The following is a 19178-nucleotide window of genomic DNA, read 5'->3' on the forward strand; positions in this document are numbered from 1 at the left end:
GTGCAGGTAGGGCATGACATGATAGGCAGCTGCCTTGATAGCGGGTGGGTGCTGAATGTTCCTAATTGACAAAATAAGATTAATGCTTATGAAGAAATATAAAATCTCATCCCTTCCCCAATATCGCGCCACACCCCTACCCCTTAATTCCCTGGTTGAACTTGATGGACATATGTCTTTTTTCGACCGTACTAACTATGTAACTATGTAACATAACATGGGGGGGGGGGGGGGGTCTCCTGGCTGTTCACACAGGTGTGTCATTGCTGTACATTGACCATGCATTGCTTCTGTGGTATTGCAAAGGCAAAGACAAATGCTTCCAGCCATCCATTGCACTAATGGATTGGTCATCAGCTGGCTGTCTATGTCCCGCATCAATATAGACCAAAGTACAGAGGGTTAGGCTATGCTATTGTGCACCTACCTGATGCATCAGAAGGTGCGAGGCCCTTGCTAAATTCTGTGCACAGACTTTGAGATCTATACTTTAGACTGTATCTAAACCTGCTCCAACATGGACTGACATTCTGGCCTACTTTCAGCCGATGCGACTTGTCTGTCGCTGAACAGTCGCTTTTTATGTATTCAGCACCTATGTATAATGTTGTAAAAATGCTCTAGAAGCTAAAGTCGCAGAAATGTCACACATATTTGGCCTGCAACTTTCTGTGCGACAAATTCAGACAGGAAAAATCAGTATAAATCCTTAGAAAATTATCCCCCAGTGTCTCCATCTGCTGGCGGTATTGAATAAGCATTGCTGCACTGATGGGGTATGCATTAGACGAAAAAAAAGAAGAAAAAGAAGAATAATACGCCCAGAAAAGAGGCGAAAAGGAGAAAAACGTAAAAAAAACGTGAAAAAAAAGTAAGAGGAAGAGAAGGGAAAAAAAGGTGGAAATGGGTTTAAAAGTGATTTTGGCGGAGAAATATATATATATATATATATATATATATATATATATATATATATATATATACGCGCACACACACACATATATATAAACGTATTCTCCGTTGAGATATTGCAGCCGCTGCTGTGTCCAGGCCCAGGAGCCTTAGCACTGTGCTGTGATGTCACTCAATACCACTGACATCACTAGGTGTAAACAACATCTCTCCTTTGCTGTGTATGTGACTATGGAGCTGTTTGGTGATGTCGTCTATTATGGCCTTCATAGAAGCAACAGGAGATTGTTGCATCCATCTAGAACCCTCAGAACTACAGTGCTATGATGTCACTGACTTCCACAGGCCTTGCAGAGTGTAAACAACAACAACCCAGCTTTGTTGTGTATGTAACCATAGGGATTTGTGATGTCACCTAGAACCTTCACAGCAGCGACAGCTTTATGAGGAGCATCAGCACTGCTCTGCCTGAGCAGAACCATCACCGCCATAGGTTGTCAAATAACCCGGATTTAACCCACACAGGTAAGTCCAATGGGGTGCAGGCATGTCCTCTATGCTTACAGCTTCCCGTGGGTGTTGGTTTGATACCGTTTGGGGACAGCCAAGGAGGCATCTGCAGGCAACAAAGGTAGGTGTGTGCTTGTGTGTGTGTTTCCTATGCAGATCCTAAGCCCAGTGTCACATGCAAGTAGGAGGAGTAAGAAGGGTTCCTGGCAAATCCGGGTTATGGATTGCATTTAAAAAGGCCCCGTGGGAGTGCAATGGGCCCCTGTCTTGCTGCTTAGCAATAATGGTATGGGTTTAGGTTCTGCTGTGTGTACTGGTGGTTGACTGCCCCCCAGCCCAGAGTGTGCATGGAAAATTGTCTGGCAGCCTCCCTGACAGCAAGCAGTGATAGTGCCCATGAAGGGGACCTTGTTGGGCCCGCCCCTTTCACGGTTATCGCTTCTCGGCCTTTTGGCTAAGATCAAGTGTAGTATCTGTTCTTATCAGTTTAATATCTGATACGTCCCCTATCTGGGGACCATATATTAAATGGATTTTTGAGAACGGGGGCCGATTTCGAAGCTTGCTTCCGTCGCCCTATGCATTGACCCGATATGGCAGTATCTTCGGGTACAGTGCACCACCCCCTTACAGGGTTAAAAAGAAAGATTCCTACTTTCATTGCTACCTGCTTGCTGGCTAGCCAGCTAGCCAGCCCTGTGGGCCTTGCTGCTGCAGCCAAAAAACAAAAGGTGGTGCTGCTGCTGCTGCTGCTTCTGCTGCTTCTGCTTGTGTCTGGCCGCTGTTGGAGCGTCCAGGCACAGGACTTCTGCTGCTGCTGACTAAATGGCCTCCTTAATTGGATCATTTGAGTAGCCAGCACACCTGTGCAGGTAGGGCATGACATGATAGGCAGCTGCCTTGATAGCGGGTGGGTGCTGAATGTTCCTAATTGACAAAATAAGATTAATGCTTATGAAGAAATATAAAATCTCATCCCTTCCCCAATATCGCGCCACACCCCTACCCCTTAATTCCCTGGTTGAACTTGATGGACATATGTCTTTTTTCGACCGTACTAACTATGTAACTATGTAACATAACATGGGGGGGGGGGGTCTCCTGGCTGTTCACACAGGTGTGTCATTGCTGTACATTGACCATGCATTGCTTCTGTGGTATTGCAAAGGCAAAGACAAATGCTTCCAGCCATCCATTGCACTAATGGATTGGTCATCAGCTGGCTGTCTATGTCCCGCATCAATATAGACCAAAGTACAGAGGGTTAGGCTATGCTATTGTGCACCTACCTGATGCATCAGAAGGTGCGAGGCCCTTGCTAAATTCTGTGCACAGACTTTGAGATCTATACTTTAGACTGTATCTAAACCTGCTCCAACATGGACTGACATTCTGGCCTACTTTCAGCCGATGCGACTTGTCTGTCGCTGAACAGTCGCTTTTTATGTATTCAGCACCTATGTATAATGTTGTAAAAATGCTCTAGAAGCTAAAGTCGCAGAAATGTCACACATATTTGGCCTGCAACTTTCTGTGCGACAAATTCAGACAGGAAAAATCAGTATAAATCCTTAGAAAATTATCCCCCAGTGTCTCCATCTGCTGGCGGTATTGAATAAGCATTGCTGCACTGATGGGGTATGCATTAGACGAAAAAAAAGAAGAAAAAGAAGAATAATACGCCCAGAAAAGAGGCGAAAAGGAGAAAAAACGTAAAAAAACGTGAAAAAAAAGTAAGAGGAAGAGAAGGGAAAAAAAGGTGGAAATGGGTTTAAAAGTGATTTTGGCGGAGAAATATATATATATATATATATATATATATATATATATATATATATACGCGCACACACACACATATATATAAACGTATTCTCCGTTGAGATATTGCAGCCGCTGCTGTGTCCAGGCCCAGGAGCCTTAGCACTGTGCTGTGATGTCACTCAATACCACTGACATCACTAGGTGTAAACAACATCTCTCCTTTGCTGTGTATGTGACTATGGAGCTGTTTGGTGATGTCGTCTATTATGGCCTTCATAGAAGCAACAGGAGATTGTTGCATCCATCTAGAACCCTCAGAACTACAGTGCTATGATGTCACTGACTTCCACAGGCCTTGCAGAGTGTAAACAACAACAACCCAGCTTTGTTGTGTATGTAACCATAGGGATTTGTGATGTCACCTAGAACCTTCACAGCAGCGACAGCTTTATGAGGAGCATCAGCACTGCTCTGCCTGAGCAGAACCATCACCGCCATAGGTTGTCAAATAACCCGGATTTAACCCACACAGGTAAGTCCAATGGGGTGCAGGCATGTCCTCTATGCTTACAGCTTCCCGTGGGTGTTGGTTTGATACCGTTTGGGGACAGCCAAGGAGGCATCTGCAGGCAACAAAGGTAGGTGTGTGCTTGTGTGTGTGTTTCCTATGCAGATCCTAAGCCCAGTGTCACATGCAAGTAGGAGGAGTAAGAAGGGTTCCTGGCAAATCCGGGTTATGGATTGCATTTAAAAAGGCCCCGTGGGAGTGCAATGGGCCCCTGTCTTGCTGCTTAGCAATAATGGTATGGGTTTAGGTTCTGCTGTGTGTACTGGTGGTTGACTGCCCCCCAGCCCAGAGTGTGCATGGAAAATTGTCTGGCAGCCTCCCTGACAGCAAGCAGTGATAGTGCCCATGAAGGGGACCTTGTTGGGCCCGCCCCTTTCACGGTTATCGCTTCTCGGCCTTTTGGCTAAGATCAAGTGTAGTATCTGTTCTTATCAGTTTAATATCTGATACGTCCCCTATCTGGGGACCATATATTAAATGGATTTTTGAGAACGGGGGCCGATTTCGAAGCTTGCTTCCGTCGCCCTATGCATTGACCCGATATGGCAGTATCTTCGGGTACAGTGCACCACCCCCTTACAGGGTTAAAAAGAAAGATTCCTACTTTCATTGCTACCTGCTTGCTGGCTAGCCAGCTAGCCAGCCCTGTGGGCCTTGCTGCTGCAGCCAAAAAACAAAAGGTGGTGCTGCTGCTGCTGCTGCTTCTGCTGCTTCTGCTTGTGTCTGGCCGCTGTTGGAGCGTCCAGGCACAGGACTTCTGCTGCTGCTGACTAAATGGCCTCCTTAATTGGATCATTTGAGTAGCCAGCACACCTGTGCAGGTAGGGCATGACATGATAGGCAGCTGCCTTGATAGCGGGTGGGTGCTGAATGTTCCTAATTGACAAAATAAGATTAATGCTTATGAAGAAATATAAAATCTCATCCCTTCCCCCAATATCGCGCCACACCCCTACCCCTTAATTCCTGGTTGAACTTGATGGACATATGTCTTTTTTCGACCGTACTAACTATGTAACTATGTAACATAACATGGGGGGGGGGGGGTCTCCTGGCTGTTCACACAGGTGTGTCATTGCTGTACATTGACCATGCATTGCTTCTGTGGTATTGCAAAGGCAAAGACAAATGCTTCCAGCCATCCATTGCACTAATGGATTGGTCATCAGCTGGCTGTCTATGTCCCGCATCAATATAGACCAAAGTACAGAGGTAGGCTATGCTATTGTGCACCTACCTGATGCATCAGAAGGTGCGAGGCCCTTGCTAAATTCTGTGCACAGACTTTGAGATCTATACTTTAGACTGTATCTAAACCTGCTCCAACATGGACTGACATTCTGGCCTACTTTCAGCCGATGCGACTTGTCTGTCGCTGAACAGTCGCTTTTTATGTATTCAGCACCTATGTATAATGTTGTAAAAATGCTCTAGAAGCTAAAGTCGCAGAAATGTCACACATATTTGGCCTGCAACTTTCTGTGCGACAAATTCAGACAGGAAAAATCAGTATAAATCCTTAGAAAATTATCCCCCAGTGTCTCCATCTGCTGGCGGTATTGAATAAGCATTGCTGCACTGATGGGGTATGCATTAGACGAAAAAAAAGAAGAAAAAGAAGAATAATACGCCCAGAAAAGAGGCGAAAAGGAGAAAAACGTAAAAAAACGTGAAAAAAAAGTAAGAGGAAGAGAAGGGAAAAAAAGGTGGAAATGGGTTTAAAAGTGATTTCGGCGGAGAAATATATATATATATATATATATATATATATATATATATATATATACGCGCACACACACACATATATATAAACGTATTCTCCGTTGAGATATTGCAGCCGCTGCTGTGTCCAGGCCCAGGAGCCTTAGCACTGTGCTGTGATGTCACTCAATACCACTGACATCACTAGGTGTAAACAACATCTCTCCTTTGCTGTGTATGTGACTATGGAGCTGTTTGGTGATGTCGTCTATTATGGCCTTCATAGAAGCAACAGGAGATTGTTGCATCCATCTAGAACCCTCAGAACTACAGTGCTATGATGTCACTGACTTCCACAGGCCTTGCAGAGTGTAAACAACAACAACCCAGCTTTGTTGTGTATGTAACCATAGGGATTTGTGATGTCACCTAGAACCTTCACAGCAGCGACAGCTTTATGAGGAGCATCATCACTGCTCTGCCTGAGCAGAACCATCACCGCCATAGGTTGTCAAATAACCCGGATTTAACCCACACAGGTAAGTCCAATGGGGTGCAGGCATGTCCTCTATGCTTACAGCTTCCCGTGGGTGTTGGTTTGATACCGTTTGGGGACAGCCAAGGAGGCATCTGCAGGCAACAAAGGTAGGTGTGTGCTTGTGTGTGTGTTTCCTATGCAGATCCTAAGCCCAGTGTCACATGCAAGTAGGAGGAGTAAGAAGGGTTCCTGGCAAATCCGGGTTATGGATTGCATTTAAAAAGGCCCCGTGGGAGTGCAATGGGCCCCTGTCTTGCTGCTTAGCAATAATGGTATGGGTTTAGGTTCTGCTGTGTGTACTGGTGGTTGACTGCCCCCCAGCCCAGAGTGTGCATGGAAAATTGTCTGGCAGCCTCCCTGACAGCAAGCAGTGATAGTGCCCATGAAGGGGACCTTGTTGGGCCCGCCCCTTTCACGGTTATCGCTTCTCGGCCTTTTGGCTAAGATCAAGTGTAGTATCTGTTCTTATCAGTTTAATATCTGATACGTCCCCTATCTGGGGACCATATATTAAATGGATTTTTGAGAACGGGGGCCGATTTCGAAGCTTGCTTCCGTCGCCCTATGCATTGACCCGATATGGCAGTATCTTCGGGTACAGTGCACCACCCCCTTACAGGGTTAAAAAGAAAGATTCCTACTTTCATTGCTACCTGCTTGCTGGCTAGCCAGCTAGCCAGCCCTGTGGGCCTTGCTGCTGCAGCCAAAAAACAAAAGGTGGTGCTGCTGCTGCTGCTTCTGCTGCTTCTGCTTGTGTCTGGCCGCTGTTGGAGCGTCCAGGCACAGGACTTCTGCTGCTGCTGACTAAATGGCCTCCTTAATTGGATCATTTGAGTAGCCAGCACACCTGTGCAGGTAGGGCATGACATGATAGGCAGCTGCCTTGATAGCGGGTGGGTGCTGAATGTTCCTAATTGACAAAATAAGATTAATGCTTATGAAGAAATATAAAATCTCATCCCTTCCCCAATATCGCGCCACACCCCTACCCCTTAATTCCCTGGTTGAACTTGATGGACATATGTCTTTTTTCGACCGTACTAACTATGTAACTATGTAACATAACATGGGGGGGGGGGGGGGGGTCTCCTGGCTGTTCACACAGGTGTGTCATTGCTGTACATTGACCATGCATTGCTTCTGTGGTATTTCAAAGGCAAAGACAAATGCTTCCAGCCATCCATTGCACTAATGGATTGGTCATCAGCTGGCTGTCTATGTCCCGCATCAATATAGACCAAAGTACAGAGGGTTAGGCTATGCTATTGTGCACCTACCTGATGCATCAGAAGGTGCGAGGCCCTTGCTAAATTCTGTGCACAGACTTTGAGATCTATACTTTAGACTGTATCTAAACCTGCTCCAACATGGACTGACATTCTGGCCTACTTTCAGCCGATGCGACTTGTCTGTCGCTGAACAGTCGCTTTTTATGTATTCAGCACCTATGTATAATGTTGTAAAAATGCTCTAGAAGCTAAAGTCGCAGAAATGTCACACATATTTGGCCTGCAACTTTCTGTGCGACAAATTCAGACAGGAAAAATCAGTATAAATCCTTAGAAAATTATCCCCCAGTGTCTCCATCTGCTGGCGGTATTGAATAAGCATTGCTGCACTGATGGGGTATGCATTAGACGAAAAAAAAGAAGAAAAAGAAGAATAATACGCCCAGAAAAGAGGCGAAAAGGAGAAAAACGTAAAAAAACGTGAAAAAAAAGTAAGAGGAAGAGAAGGGAAAAAAAGGTGGAAATGGGTTTAAAAGTGATTTCGGCGGAGAAATATATATATATATATATATATATATATATATATATATATATATATATACGCGCACACACACACATATATATAAACGTATTCTCCGTTGAGATATTGCAGCCGCTGCTGTGTCCAGGCCCAGGAGCCTTAGCACTGTGCTGTGATGTCACTCAATACCACTGACATCACTAGGTGTAAACAACATCTCTCCTTTGCTGTGTATGTGACTATGGAGCTGTTTGGTGATGTCGTCTATTATGGCCGCAACAGGAGATTGTTGCATCCATCTAGAACCCTCAGAACTACAGTGCTATGATGTCACTGACTTCCACAGGCCTTGCAGAGTGTAAACAACAACAACCCAGCTTTGTTGTGTATGTAACCATAGGGATTTGTGATGTCACCTAGAACCTTCACAGCAGCGACAGCTTTATGAGGAGCATCAGCACTGCTCTGCCTGAGCAGAACCATCACCGCCATAGGTTGTCAAATAACCCGGATTTAACCCACACAGGTAAGTCCAATGGGGTGCAGGCATGTCCTCTATGCTTACAGCTTCCCGTGGGTGTTGGTTTGATACCGTTTGGGGACAGCCAAGGAGGCATCTGCAGGCAACAAAGGTAGGTGTGTGCTTGTGTGTGTGTTTCCTATGCAGATCCTAAGCCCAGTGTCACATGCAAGTAGGAGGAGTAAGAAGGGTTCCTGGCAAATCCGGGTTATGGATTGCATTTAAAAAGGCCCCGTGGGAGTGCAATGGGCCCCTGTCTTGCTGCTTAGCAATAATGGTATGGGTTTAGGTTCTGCTGTGTGTACTGGTGGTTGACTGCCCCCCAGCCCAGAGTGTGCATGGAAAATTGTCTGGCAGCCTCCCTGACAGCAAGCAGTGATAGTGCCCATGAAGGGGACCTTGTTGGGCCCGCCCCTTTCACGGTTATCGCTTCTCGGCCTTTTGGCTAAGATCAAGTGTAGTATCTGTTCTTATCAGTTTTCATGCTGGTGGGGATGGGTGCTGCATGGAGGATGCAGGTGTACCAGGGCTTTCCGGGGCTGGTTCTGAGGAATCAGCTCGACGGCTGCCCCGATGTGACCTGTTCCCTCCGGGTCTCGCCATGAGGCTGAGAGGGTCTAGAGCCGAGGTACTTTTGTGCCTCGGGGAGTGGTGACCCCGAGGTGCCGAAACTCACTGGGAGAATAGACTCACTGAGTTGAAGCACGGGCACCATAATCTCTTCACCTTGTGGCACTCACCTCTTGATTCCCGGCCTTCTGGCTAGGATCAGAGAAATTTTTATAGATCCGGCCGGATGTCCGGGCAGTATATCTGCACACATTCACTTATTTATTTCTTTTTTGTCTCACTGTGTCACTTTTTGCGTGTTGTGTGTTCACAGGATTTGTCAGGATGCGGTAGCCCTTCTGGGTGTCCCTCCTGGCGGTCTAGGGGAGGTGTGTGTGGCCATTAGGTTCCGCACCTCCCTGCAAACACCCCGGGTACTCCTGCTTTGGCAGGGTACCTACCGTAATCGGCTCTGCGGGCAGATACCTTGGCGAACGCCAAGGGGGATGCCGGGAGCATTTGTGGTCCCCTAGTAGCTTCGGCGAAAAGGGACATTGAACCTGGAACCTCGCAGGTACCTTTTGGTCCGGAGGCGAAGGGTAAGGTTTGTTGGGGGGCCTCTCTCCTATCGGAGAAGGGCTTGCGATAGACCGCATCCTTTGTGCACGTTTTTTTAGTGTAACACGTTTGCACTTTTTCTTGCACTTTGGGTGAATCGAAAGCACGTTCCTCGGCTTTAAAAAAAAAAAAAAAAAAAAAAAAAATCTGTTCTTATCACCCTGCTCTGTACTGACGAGGGGCAAAAACCCCGAAACAGCTGTCTGCAGATTTACCTGGCAGGGGAGATACCATGATCGCTACGGTCTGAAGAACTCCAAGCATTGTGGTAGAGATTTTGCGTAGTACGATTGCAGTACTTTTCGTTCTTATTAGAACCGCATTTCTCTAGAGCATACCACCTGAAGATCGTCTCCTGCCTGCCTCGGAACATCTGAAGAAGGAGAAGATCTTGAAAACTGCAGCTCCGGAAGAAGCCGACGAAGAACCTGGAAGAAGGGAATCGGCGGTGAATTCCGGAACAGCGGCGAAGAGGAAGGCGGCGCAGAATCTTTTCGAAGAAACTCGCTGCCTCTGGAGAAGGATTTGCATAGCTCCTCCCACCGGGACCGGATCTGCATAGCTCCTCCCACCCGGGAAAGAAGACTTTGCGAAGCCTCTCTCCACAAGCAAGCAAGGAAGCGGAAAAGAGCCTGCTGGAAGAAGCCATGGCCTCAACCAGCAAGTCCACCCAGGAGGCTGCAGGGCAAGGCCTGGAGGTCCAGCCCCAACCACAGCAAGCTTCAACCTCCACCACGGCAAGGCAGAAGGGCGGCAGAATTCCTAACCTGGAAGCTCCAACCCTGGAGCCCTGGATGAGGCAGACTGTTGCCTTGAAGCTCAAGCCCGTGGACGGAAGGGTGCCGGACATGTCCCACGACGTGTTCTGCAAGAAGATGCTGGCGGATCAAGGCTTCCCCACGGCTGACACCCTGGGAATAGCAACCTTCTTTTCGGGAATCTTCTACATCACCTTTGCCACCATTGGGACCTGTAGAAGATACTGGGAGGTGGTGAAAGCGGCGAGTCCCGAATCCCCTTTCTCTCGCTTTGTGGGCAACTGCCTTATTCAAAGAGAGGAGAGGCGGGTGACGGTCTCAATGCGGAACCCACACACCCCAGGCACGGACATCTCGACCTTCCTGAAGCGCTTCTGCACCGTGGTGAGGGAGCCCACCCGCATCCTGAACTCACTCGGATACTGGACCTGCAAGTGGTCTGTGGTCGTCAGACTCAACAAGAACCCTGCTTCTCCAGACGGACTACAGCACCTGCCAACGACATTTTCCTTGGGCAACTCCACAGGACTTATCTTCTACCCGGACATGCCGCAGACCTGCAGGAGATGTGGCAAGATGGGCCACGAGGGCAAGGACTGTACGGAGGATGCCTGCAGGTATTGCCGTGTGACAGGTCACACGACCAAGGACTGCCCCAAGAGCAAGACCTGCAACCTCTGCGGACTGGCAGCCCACAGCTACAAGGACTGCCCCCAGAGGGAGAGAACATGGGCATCTGTGGCAGCGAGAGCACCGAAGCCAGCCCCAGCTCCGGAGCCAACACCACGGATGGCCAAGCCGACCAAGGAGGGTAAGAAGGCGAAAGCCACCACCCCTGCCCCGTCCCGCCCCTCCCCTGCCCCTCCCGCCCCATCCCCTGCCCCTCCCGCCCCATCTCCTGCCCCATCCCGCCCCACCCCTGCCCCATCCCGTCCCACCCCTGCCCCATCCCGTCCCACCCCTGCCCCTCCTGCCCCATCCCGTCCCACCCCTGCCCCTCCTGCCCCATCCCGTCCCACCCCCGCCCCTCCTGCCCCATCCCGCCCCACCCCTGCCCCCCGTACCCCACCCCGCCCCACCCCTGCCCCCCGTACCCCACCCCGGCCCACCCCTGCCCCCCGTACCCCACCCCGGCCCACCCCTGCCCCGTCCTCCCCTGCCCGGCCCACCCCTGCCCCGTCCTCCCCTGCCCGGCCCACCCCTGCCCCGTCCTCCCCTGCCCGGGCACTCTCTCCTGCCCCCCGCCCCACCCAGCCTCCTTTCTCTCCTGGCCCAGCAGCACCTAACCCCCCTCCAGCTGCTGGTGCCCGCCCTTCGGAGGACTTTCCTGTGCTTCCTCCCCCAGGTACCATACAGAGGAAGAGGAAAGGAAGGGACAACGTATCAGAAGAGTCCCACAAAAGAAAGATAATCGAGACCTGCGAAACCCCTCAAGCTTCAGATGAGGAGGAGGAGATGGAGCAGGTCTGCGAGAGCCTTGAGGCTTCAGAAGGAGAGGAGGTGATGGAGCAGGCCCAAGTGGAGCAGGTCCAAGCAGAGCCAGTCCAAGCTCAATCTATGGAGGAGCTGCTGCAGGACCCAGAGGTTAAGAAAATCCTGGACACTCCGTCCAACACGGTCTACGACGAGTTCTTGGAAGGGCGCTACGAGAAGCCACAGGAGCCGACAGGCGCCAGAGAAGAGGACCCGTCCGACCAGACTGGTAACTAGTATCAGAACTAACCTCTCTTTTTATTCCCATGGCTGATCTCAACATCTTCTGCATTAATGTGAGGAGTATCAGAGCTTGGTTTAGATTTCAGACTGTTCTTACGTTCTTAGATTCCCAGAGGTGTGATGTTTACATGTTGCAGGAATGTGCTTTGTCTGCTTCTAGGTCTTACAACCATCTGGCCAGGCAGTGGCCTCACGGCCCTTCCTACTGGTCTGGTGGGGGCGACAATAGGTCTGCGGGGGTGGCCATCCTGATCAGGGGAGGTAACTTTGCACTTGATTCCGTCCGGGAGCTCGTCTGTGGCAGACTTCTTGTCGCAGACGGTTCCTGGGCGGGTGAGCCCGTGCGGCTCATCAACGTGTATGCCTCCCCTGAGAGGGATGTCCGACTGGAGGTTCTCCAGGCCCTGCGGGCTGAACTCGCCACCACTAGAGCAGTAGTGTTGGGTGGTGACTTCAACTGCCCCATTGAGGTGGACGGGCGCAGTTCTGGCACATCCGCCAACCTGGACGTGACGTCTAAACTGCTGATTGAGATGGTGACGGAGGCATCCTTGCAGGACGTTGTCGGGTCCATCGGGAACGGCTCCGTAAACTATACGTGGAGCCGCCCCGATGGCTCGCTCCGTTCTCGGATAGACTTCATCTTCACTTCGAGAGCAGTCAGAAAGGTGTCGTACTCTATGGTCCCCTGCTTCTTCTCTGACCACAGGGCCATTCGATTCCGGGGGACTCTGGGCCATGGATTCCCACCTGGCCCGGGCTCCTGGAAGTTGAATTGTGCCCTGTTGGAGCAGAGGGAGGTCATGGAGGAACTTAGGGATGCTTACCTTGTATGGCGAAATGACAAATGTCTGTTCAAGTGCATCAGCGATTGGTGGGAATATGTTAAAGTCGAATTCCGTTGTTTCTTTCAGGCAAAAGGCAGACAACAGGCGTGTGCGAAGAAGTGGGACTTGAGGAAACTGCAGCGCGAGCTGCGGTCCCTGCAGGACCTGCTCCAGTGTGGCTGGGACGTCAGGGAGGAGCTGGAGGAGACCAAAAAGAGCTTGAAAAGGCACTTTGAGGAGGAATCCAAGCGAATCGTCTTTCGTTCCAAGGTGGAGAACCTGGAGAAGGGTGAGAAATGTAACTCTTTCTTTTTCAGGAAGCTCCATGCCGGCCACACGCCCCTGACTGAGCTACGAGATGAGACCGGACACATGAGGAGCGGCAAGGAGGAAGTGATGGGGGTCGTCCACGACTTCTACAGCAACCTCTACGCCCCCAAGTCATCCGACCCCGAAGCCGCCGAGAGGTTCCTGTCAGGTGTCACTAACGTTGTTGATCCCGCAGGTGCGGCGGCTATGGACGATCCCTTGACGGTGGGGGAGCTGCTCTCTGCCGCTAAATCCTTTAAGCCCGGCAGGACCCCGGGCAGTGACGGTCTCCCGGCCGAGCTCTACGTAGCGCTGGGTGACCTGATCTGTCCGGACCTGTTGGAGGTGTACGAGGAGATGGTGGTGGGGGGCAGAATGCCTCCGTCGTTGAGGGAAGGGATGATCACGATCTTGTATAAGCGGAAGGGGGAGAGATGTGACCTGAAAAACTGGCGTCCCATCTCTCTCCTGAACGTGGACTACAAGATCCTCGCCAAGGTGCTGGCCAACAGGCTGAAACCTGTCATGGGGCAGATCGTCCATCCGGACCAGACCTGCAGCATTCCTGGCCGCAGGATTGCCGACAGCCTTGCCCTTGTGAGAGACACGGTCCATTACATCCAGGACCGCGGGGGCCGCGCCGCCCTGGTCAGCTTAGATCAGGAGAAGGCGTTCGACCGTGTCTCCCACGCATTCATGGACAGGGTTTTGCGCAGGCTGGGTCTGGGGAAGATGTTTTGCTCTTTTGTTAACGTTATGTATTTTGACATTTACAGCACGGTGTTGGTGAACGGCTGGAAGACTGACCCCTTTCCTATTCTTTCAGGGGTTAGACAAGGCTGCCCTCTTTCACCTCTCCTTTTTGTTTGTGTTATAGAGCTCTTCGCTGAGACTATCCGGCAGAATGGAGAGATCAGAGGGATCACCGCACCAGGACCAGATCGCCACGAGGTCAAGTGCTCGCTCTACATGGACGACGTGACCGTCTTCTGCGCTGACCAGCGTTCGGTGACTGCACTCGTCCAGACCTGCGAGGACTTCAGCAGAGCTTCGGGGGCAAAAGTCAACTGCGGGAAGTCGGAGGCCATGCTCTTCGGGGAATGGCACCTGGCTTCTTCCGCCCCCTTCCCCTTTACTATTAAGCCGGACTTCATTCAAATTCTTGGAGTCTGGTTCGGGAAGGAAGGAGCGGCCCTTAAGTCTTGGCAAGACCGACTAGGAAGGATAAACTCGAAGATCGGACTGTGGAGCTCCAGAAAGCTCACGATGGAAGGCAAGGCACTTGTCCTGCGGAGTGAAGTTTTGCCTGTGCTCCAATATACCGCACAGGCCTGGCCTCCCCATACCACCGTTTGCAAGGCCATCACCCGGACAGTGTTTGGCTTCGTCTGGGGCAAAATGGACAGAGTCAAGAGGACCGTGATGTACAAGGAACCCCGCAAGGGTGGGAAGGGAATACCCGACATCCCTGCTCTGCTGAGGGCCTCCTTTGCATGTGTCACGGTGCAGCGGACTCTTGTAGAAAAGACTGGCTCAGCGGGCAGGTCCATGTCTCGCTTGCTTCTCATGCCCCTCTGGAGACAGCTGGGCTGGGACAAGTGGGACAGCTCCATCCCTTACAACTGGAACACTCCCTGGTTCTATGGGGATGTTGTCCGGTTTGTGAGGGAGCACCAGCTGGAAGGACTGAAACCAGACCTATGGAAGCCAAAGACAATCCACAAGCTCATCCGAGCTAAGGACTCGACCGAGCTGGTTCCGGGACTCCCCGCAGCCACTGCAGAGACAGTTTGGAACAATGTGGCCTCAAAGCGGCTTACCAATGGACACAAGGACTTGTCGTGGATGGCCGTCATGGGAGGTCTCTCTCTCAGGTCATTCATGCATGCCCGCAACCTGTGCAAGACCCGGTACTGCCCCCGTTGCCCCTACGTGGAGGAAACATCTTTCCACGTGTTTTGGCAGTGCCCCTTTGCACAGGGTCTGTTGGACGCCCTAGAACAGGAACTCAGAGACTCAGTGCCCAGGAGCTGCCTATCGTACCATTCGGTGCTTTACGGCCTGTTCCCTGGGACCCACGACGTGGAGGCCATCCAGGAGGCCTGGCGCCTTATGAACTGTTTTAAGGACGCAGTGTGGCTTGCCAGGAACCGCCTCGTGATCAACAGGGAAAACATGTCCGTCCGGGACTGCCGCAGGTTCATCAAGAACCTGCTTAGAGACTATTCCATCTTGGACAGCTCGGCCGTTGATGAGGAAGAAGAGGAGTGAAGACCCCTCTCCTTCTCCCATGTCTCCCTGAAGATACAGCCCAACAGTTTGGCCCTGTGATCCGCCCCCTCCCTACCCCCACATAGTCGCCCACACCCCTACCCCGATCACAGATTGTATTATTTGGTTTTTGTTTGATCTCTTGTGCCTTTATATTGCAGGATTGAGCTGAATGTTAGAGTAGCATGGTGTGCGATGTATAGCTTAGGGAACCTTTGCTGTGTATTGTACTATCATGCTTTGTGTGACTGTAATTTATTGTACGACTTGTAATGACTGAACGGTAAATAAAGCTCTTTCAATCAAAAATCTGTTCTTATCAGTTTAATATCTGATACGTCCCCTATCTGGGGACCATATATTAAATGGATTTTTGAGAACGGGGGCCGATTTCGAAGCTTGCTTCCGTCGCCCTATGCATTGACCCGATATGGCAGTATCTTCGGGTACAGTGCACCACCCCCTTACAGGGTTAAAAAGAAAGATTCCTACTTTCATTGCTACCTGCTTGCTGGCTAGCCAGCTAGCCAGCCCTGTGGGCCTTGCTGCTGCAGCCAAAAAACAAAAGGTGGTGCTGCTGCTGCTGCTTCTGCTGCTTCTGCTTGTGTCTGGCCGCTGTTGGAGCGTCCAGGCACAGGACTTCTGCTGCTGCTGACTAAATGGCCTCCTTAATTGGATCATTTGAGTAGCCAGCACACCTGTGCAGGTAGGGCATGACATGATAGGCAGCTGCCTTGATAGCGGGTGGGTGCTGAATGTTCCTAATTGACAAAATAAGATTAATGCTTATGAAGAAATATAAAATCTCATCCCTTCCCCAATATCGCGCCACACCCCTACCCCTTAATTCCCTGGTTGAACTTGATGGACATATGTCTTTTTTCGACCGTACTAACTATGTAACTATGTAACATAACATGGGGGGGGGGGGTCTCCTGGCTGTTCACACAGGTGTGTCATTGCTGTACATTGACCATGCATTGCTTCTGTGGTATTGCAAAGGCAAAGACAAATGCTTCCAGCCATCCATTGCACTAATGGATTGGTCATCAGCTGGCTGTCTATGTCCCGCATCAATATAGACCAAAGTACAGAGGGTTAGGCTATGCTATTGTGCACCTACCTGATGCATCAGAAGGTGCGAGGCCCTTGCTAAATTCTGTGCACAGACTTTGAGATCTATACTTTAGACTGTATCTAAACCTGCTCCAACATGGACTGACATTCTGGCCTACTTTCAGCCGATGCGACTTGTCTGTCGCTGAACAGTCGCTTTTTATGTATTCAGCACCTATGTATAATGTTGTAAAAATGCTCTAGAAGCTAAAGTCGCAGAAATGTCACACATATTTGGCCTGCAACTTTCTGTGCGACAAATTCAGACAGGAAAAATCAGTATAAATCCATAGAAAATTATCCCCCAGTGTCTCCATCTGCTGGCGGTATTGAATAAGCATTGCTGCACTGATGGGGTATGCATTAGACGAAAAAAAAGAAGAAAAAGAAGAATAATACGCCCAGAAAAGAGGCGAAAAGGAGAAAAACGTAAAAAAACGTGAAAAAAAAGTAAGAGGAAGAGAAGGGAAAAAAAGGTGGAAATGGGTTTAAAAGTGATTTCGGCGGAGAAATATATATATATATATATATATATATATATATATATATATATATATACGCGCACACACACACATATATATAAACGTATTCTCCGTTGAGATATTGCAGCCGCTGCTGTGTCCAGGCCCAGGAGCCTTAGCACTGTGCTGTGATGTCACTCAATACCACTGACATCACTAGGTGTAAACAACATCTCTCCTTTGCTGTGTATGTGACTATGGAGCTGTTTGGTGATGTCGTCTATTATGGCCTTCATAGAAGCAACAGGAGATTGTTGCATCCATCTAGAACCCTCAGAACTACAGTGCTATGATGTCACTGACTTCCACAGGCCTTGCAGAGTGTAAACAACAACAACCCAGCTTTGTTGTGTATGTAACCATAGGGATTTGTGATGTCACCTAGAACCTTCACAGCAGCGACAGCTTTATGAGGAGCATCAGCACTGCTCTGCCTGAGCAGAACCATCACCGCCATAGGTTGTCAAATAACCCGGATTTAACCCACACAGGTAAGTCCAATGGGGTGCAGGCATGTCCTCTATGCTTACAGCTTCCCGTGGGTGTTGGTTTGATACCGTTTGGGGACAGCCAAGGAGGCATCTGCAGGCAACAAAGGTAGGTGTGTGCTTGTGTGTGTGTTTCCTATGCAGATCCTAAGCCCAGTGTCACATGCAAGTAGGAGGAGTAAGAAGGGTTCCTGGCAAATCCGGGTTATGGATTGCATTTAAAAAGGCCCCGTGGGAGTGCAATGGGCCCCTGTCTTGCTGCTTAGCAATAATGGTATGGGTTTAGGTTCTGCTGTGTGTACTGGTGGTTGACTGCCCCCCAGCCCAGAGTGTGCATGGAAAATTGTCTGGCAGCCTCCCTGACAGCAAGCAGTGATAGTGCCCATGAAGGGGACCTTGTTGGGCCCGCCCCTTTCACGGTTATCGCTTCTCGGCCTTTTGGCTAAGATCAAGTGTAGTATCTGTTCTTATCAGTTTAATATCTGATACGTCCCCTATCTGGGGACCATATATTAAATGGATTTTTGAGAACGGGGGCCGATTTCGAAGCTTGCTTCCGTCGCCCTATGCATTGACCCGATATGGCAGTATCTTCGGGTACAGTGCACCACCCCCTTACAGGGTTAAAAAGAAAGATTCCTACTTTCATTGCTACCTGCTTGCTGGCTAGCCAGCTAGCCAGCCCTGTGGGCCTTGCTGCTGCAGCCAAAAAACAAAAGGTGGTGCTGCTGCTGCTGCTTCTGCTGCTTCTGCTTGTGTCTGGCCGCTGTTGGAGCGTCCAGGCACAGGACTTCTGCTGCTGCTGACTAAATGGCCTCCTTAATTGGATCATTTGAGTAGCCAGCACACCTGTGCAGGTAGGGCATGACATGATAGGCAGATGCCTTGATAGCGGGTGGGTGCTGAATGTTCCTAATTGACAAAATAAGATTAATGCTTATGAAGAAATATAAAATCTCATCCCTTCCCCAATATCGCGCCACACCCCTACCCCTTAATTCCCTGGTTGAACTTGATGGACATATGTCTTTTTTCGACCGTACTAACTATGTAACTATGTAACATAACATGGGGGGGGGGGGGGTCTCCTGGCTGTTCACACAGGTGTGTCATTGCTGTACATTGACCATGCATTGCTTCTGTGGTATTGCAAAGGCAAAGACAAATGCTTCCAGCCATCCATTGCACTAATGGATTGGTCATCAGCTGGCTGTCTATGTCCCGCATCAATATAGACCAAAGTACAGAGGGTTAGGCTATGCTATTGTGCACCTACCTGATGCATCAGAAGGTGCGAGGCCCTTGCTAAATTCTGTGCACAGACTTTGAGATCTATACTTTAGACTGTATCTAAACCTGCTCCAACATGGACTGACATTCTGGCCTACTTTCAGCCGATGCGACTTGTCTGTCGCTGAACAGTCGCTTTTTATGTATTCAGCACCTATGTATAATGTTGTAAAAATGCTCTAGAAGCTAAAGTCGCAGAAATGTCACACATATTTGGCCTGCAACTTTCTGTGCGACAAATTCAGACAGGAAAAATCAGTATAAATCCTTAGAAAATTATCCCCCAGTGTCTCCATCTGCTGGCGGTATTGAATAAGCATTGCTGCACTGATGGGGTATGCATTAGACGAAAAAAAAGAAGAAAAAGAAGAATAATACGCCCAGAAAAGAGGCGAAAAGGAGAAAAACGTAAAAAAACGTGAAAAAAAAGTAAGAGGAAGAGAAGGGAAAAAAAGG

The 19178-nt window shown here is 49.7% G+C and overlaps 4 non-coding genes and 2 pseudogenes across 4 annotated transcripts; all 6 read left to right on the forward strand.

Moving 5' to 3' along the window:
- The first annotated feature begins 1856 nt into the window (after positions 1 to 1856).
- Positions 1857 to 2047, forward strand: LOC130305727 (U2 spliceosomal RNA). The gene has a single exon (XR_008855173.1). It is a non-coding gene; the product is annotated as a U2 spliceosomal RNA (small nuclear RNA).
- Positions 2048 to 4134: 2087 nt separating this feature from the next.
- LOC130305728 (U2 spliceosomal RNA) lies at positions 4135 to 4325 on the forward strand. Its single transcript, XR_008855174.1, has one exon. It is a non-coding gene; the product is annotated as a U2 spliceosomal RNA (small nuclear RNA).
- Positions 4326 to 6410: 2085 nt separating this feature from the next.
- LOC130305730 (U2 spliceosomal RNA) lies at positions 6411 to 6601 on the forward strand. Its single transcript, XR_008855175.1, has one exon. It is a non-coding gene; the product is annotated as a U2 spliceosomal RNA (small nuclear RNA).
- A 2083-nt stretch (positions 6602 to 8684) lies between these two features.
- Positions 8685 to 8844, forward strand: LOC130305759 (U2 spliceosomal RNA; annotated as a pseudogene).
- Positions 8845 to 15596: 6752 nt separating this feature from the next.
- LOC130305755 (U2 spliceosomal RNA) lies at positions 15597 to 15769 on the forward strand (annotated as a pseudogene).
- A 2085-nt stretch (positions 15770 to 17854) lies between these two features.
- Positions 17855 to 18045, forward strand: LOC130305731 (U2 spliceosomal RNA). Its single transcript, XR_008855176.1, has one exon. It is a non-coding gene; the product is annotated as a U2 spliceosomal RNA (small nuclear RNA).
- The last annotated feature ends 1133 nt before the right edge of the window (positions 18046 to 19178 follow it).

Source organism: Hyla sarda, unplaced genomic scaffold, assembly GCF_029499605.1.
Source record: "Hyla sarda isolate aHylSar1 unplaced genomic scaffold, aHylSar1.hap1 scaffold_1330, whole genome shotgun sequence".
In the NCBI taxonomy this organism is placed as follows: Eukaryota; Metazoa; Chordata; class Amphibia; order Anura; family Hylidae; genus Hyla; species Hyla sarda.